We start from the raw sequence: 4500 nt of genomic DNA, 5'->3' as shown, positions 1-4500 counted from the left end.
CTCCCTGCATCCATGCCTATCACTAAATCTCATTCCTGAGGTCAAGGGGCCATGATGCGGAAACAGTTGATAAGATGATTCACTGATCGGAGAGGCCATTTTAATAGTAGAAATGAAGCAAAGCAGAACTTAACACATATCCCATTAAAATGGTTGCCTTGTGTTGAAAAATAGAACATGAGTGCCCAAAGGCAACAGAGTGATATGATGGGGTATATACAGTTGAAGATAGAAAATCTAAAAAAATATATGTTACATAAGTGGTGTAAATGTGCAATGTTTTTAGTGCTGCACCTGTTCAAGGTAATACATTACAATACTTATTTAAATGTAGCAAGGGTGGTGGGTTGGCTTTCAATAGTGAAATGGTCTGTGATACGAAAACCTGTTTTTGCAAAGTCGTTGATATGGTCCAACAAAAAGAGCCAAAGGGACTTTCGAAACCATTTAATAATTGATGTTTCCAGCAAAATTACAAAATACGCACAAGGCATACGGTCTTCATCAGGGCAGCAGTGAGATGTGCATCATATATATAGCAGCAACAGCTTCTGTAAAAAATGAAAAAGGTGCAAATATTTGTAAGAGGTTGACTTGGGATTAGACAAGACATAAGTAGATATTCCAGAAGATAGAAAATGCACACAATCCCATTAGAATGTGAAATCTCTCAGAATGTATGATAGAAATTGGGTCTCAAGTTGGCAGTCAGTTTACACTCTGTCTAAGTAGGGACCGTCGCTCTAGTCAATGAAAGGGAATCACACACATAAGATAACCCCTGCTCAATCCCTTGGCAGCTTGACACAAGCAGTCAGGCTTAACTCAGATGCAATGTGTAAAGTATTTGTGTGTGTACACACACACACACACACACACACACACACACACTAACACAGTGAAATCACTGCAAAGTGACACCACATCAATTTAGAAAAATAGCCAATATTTATTTGAATAAAACAGGGCCAAAACGACAAAGATCCAACATACATAAGAAAATATATTAATTTTCAAAGTTAAAACATTCTTAATCCATAGAAATCAATGGATGCATTGTTTCAGCACAAAGTACCTGGTATGCGTCAAAAATAAAGCTTCAGGACAGGCGATGAGTCAGAAAAGCAAGCAATGCATCCATTTCTTACTCGCATGTTGAGGCCATGTGTTGATTCTTTCCCCCCAAGGTAGGTGATGCATTGATTCTTTACCCCAATGCAGGAGAACAATGCGTTGATTTCCAACACGCAGCCTCAGGTCTTTGCTGCCATGTTGAAGATTTGACACCCAGGATTGATGCGGGGAAAATTCTGACATGCTGTGTGAAGGGTCCGCATTGAGAACAGGCGCTGCGTCAAATTTTTAGCCGCTGGACAGGTGCTGCACCGATTTCTTTTTCTGATGCACACACAGCGGTGCATGGATTTTTCCCCACAGGTTACCAGCTTCCACTTCTACGGGCCCAGGGACTGGATTTGGCACCACTTACAAAGTTAGGTCTCTCAGCCGAAGAGCCCAGGCACTGGCAGATGACTTCTTTAATGTCCCAGAGACTTCACAATAGGAGGCAAGCTCAGTTCCAGTCCTTGGAGAACCTTGGAAAGCAGGATGTAGAAAGCAACGTCTAGTCCTTCCGCTTTCAGAGCAGAAGTAGCAGCAGCAGGCCAGCACAGCAAAGAAACAGGCAGAGCGGCAGGTCCTCCCAAGCATCCAGCTTTTCTCTCTGGTAGAATGTCCTCATTCCAGACGTTTTCTGAAGTTGTCGGGCCAGCAGTCCAATACTTATACTTATTTTTACCTTTGAAGTAGGCAAACTTAAAAGGAAAGTCTTTGTAGTGCACAAGACCCTGCCTCTCCCTGTCTTGGCCCCAGCCACACTCCAGAGGGTTGGAGACTGCTTTGTGTAAGGACAGGCACAGCCCTATTCAGGTGTAAGTGTCAGCTCCTCCCTCCACTCTAGCCTGGGAAGACCCATCAGGATATACAGGACACACCTCAGCTCCCCTTGTGTTACTGTCTAGAGTGAATTCACAAACAGCCCAACTGTCAGCCTGACCCAGACATTTATTCAGCAGCCAGGCAGAGGCACAGCATGGTTAAGCAAGAACATGTCTACTTTATAAAAGTGGCATTTTAAAACTTAAAATGTCAAAAACAACTTTACCAAAATATGTATTTTTAAATAGTGGGTTCAGAGATCCCAAACTCCACATCTCTATCTGCTCCCAATGGGAAACTTCAATCCCCATGTTATCCTATGGGAGAGAAAGGCCTTGCAATAGTGAAAAACAAATTTAGCAGTACTTCACTATGAGGACATGTCAAACACACCAGTACATGCCCTACCTTTTACATGCACTGCACCCTGCCCCTGGGGCTACCTTGGGCCTACATTAGGGGTGACCTACATGAAACAAAAGGGAAGGTTTGGGCCTGGCATGTGGGTACACTTGCCAGGTCGAACTGGCAGTACCAAACTGCACACCCAGACACTGCAATGGCAGTTCTGAGATAGGTTTACAGGACTACTCATGTGGGTGGCACAATCAGTGCTGCAGGCCCACTAGTAGCATTTGATTTACAGGCCCTGGACATACATAGTACACTTTACTAGGTACTTACTAGTAAATCAAATATGGCAATCATGAATACACCAATCACCAATACAATTTAGAAAGAGAGCATATGCACTTTAGCACTTGTTAGCAGTGGTAGAGTGGCCAGAGTCCAAAAGCCAACAGAAGCAGGTCAGAAAAAATAGGAGAAAGGAGGAATAACGTTTGGAGATGACTGTGTAAAATGGGCCAGGTCCAACATGGATATAAAAATCTAATGAGTAAAATAGTTCTTATTTCCCTTGTGAAATAAATGATCCCAGTTCATGAATGAGTACTACAAAAAGAGCTGAATTTACAGATTAATTCATTGAGGAAAAACTTGAAGACTAGCCTAAAACAAGAAGAGGACATCTCAAAACTTTTCCTGGGAGTATGAAAAGGTTCTCACCTCAATACAGGAACAGTGGGTCGTCAATAAATCATTACTGATCAGGAGCCCCACGACCCATAGGGCGACATGGAAAAAGAACCATTGCTTTGAAGAAATTGTGTTGTGGAAATATAAATGCCCACAAGATAGAAATGGTGATTTGCAATATTGGCAAAAATATGAATACAGCAACATTTACAAATCAGTTATCTGGTGGTGGTGATGAAAAAAGTGACTCATCAGTCAGTGGACCAGCTTTCTAACATATAAAAATGAGGTTCAGGTATCCAAAAACGCTGCTCTGATGATGAGCAGTTCCAATGAATTATGAAATTAAATCTACATTGTTTACCATGGAGCAATTTTCAAGTTAAAAAGCAGCACAATTTGAAATACGGGGAACGGGGCAAATATATATATGTCTCCTATAAATGGCAAAAAGACTTGCAAAAGGTTTCAGAGTCACTCTAGTTGATCATAGTTGTGTTAGCAACCCAGAGGGTGCAAGGTTATAGGTATTAGAAAATAAAATCAAATCTGTTAAAGTCAACTGTAATGGTTCAAACATCATTGATAAGGGGCTCATAATTCCGTTGTATTCTGTACAGCTGACAGGTATGAGGCATGTCACTCAGAACTGAAACAGTTTCAGATTGTGCACAAACAGGTATTTTATATCAATTTAAGCGTAATATCTTATTTTCAAATGGATAACAGACATTACATATCACAATGTTTGTTCAGAGCAGTCTTCCGTTGACCGTCAGCACAATTTTTGGCGGTGCATCCCGCCATGTCCTAAATGAGGGCCTATATCTGTGCCATAGTGTAGGAAAGTACCATCTTGCCTGGCATGTTACCCCCATTTTTCACTGTATATAGGTTGTTTTAGTTGTATGTGTCACTGGGACCCTGCTAGTCAGGGCCCCAGTGCTCATAAGTGTGCCTGAATGTGTTACCTGTGTTATGACTAACTGTCTCACTGAGGCTCTGCTAACCAGAACCTCAGTGGTTATGCTCTCTCATTACTTTCAAATTGTCACTAACAGGCTAGTGACCAATTTTACCAATTTACATTGGCTTACTGGAACACCCTTATAATTCCCTAGTATATGGTACTGAGGTACCCAGGGTATTGGGGTTCCAGGAGATCCCTATGGGCTGCAGCATTTCTTTTGCCACCCATAGGGAGCTCTGACAATTCTTACACAGGCCTGCCACTGCAGCCTGAGTGAAATAACGTCCACGTTATTTCACAGCCATTTTACACTGCACTTAAGTAACATATAAGTCACCTATATGTCTAACCTTTACCTGGTAAAGGTTGGGTGCTAAGTTACTTAGTGTGAGGGCACCCTGGCACTAGCCAAGGTGCCCCCACATTGTTCAGGGCCAATTCCCCGGACTTTGTGAGTGCGGGGACACCATTACACGCGTGCACTACATATAGGTCACTACCTATATGTATCTTCACAATGGTAACTCCGAATATGGCCATATAACATGTCTATG

This window comes from Pleurodeles waltl, chromosome 5 (assembly GCF_031143425.1).
Source record: "Pleurodeles waltl isolate 20211129_DDA chromosome 5, aPleWal1.hap1.20221129, whole genome shotgun sequence".
NCBI lineage: Eukaryota > Metazoa > Chordata > Amphibia > Caudata > Salamandridae > Pleurodeles > Pleurodeles waltl.
Note: the sequence above shows the minus strand (reverse complement) of the source record.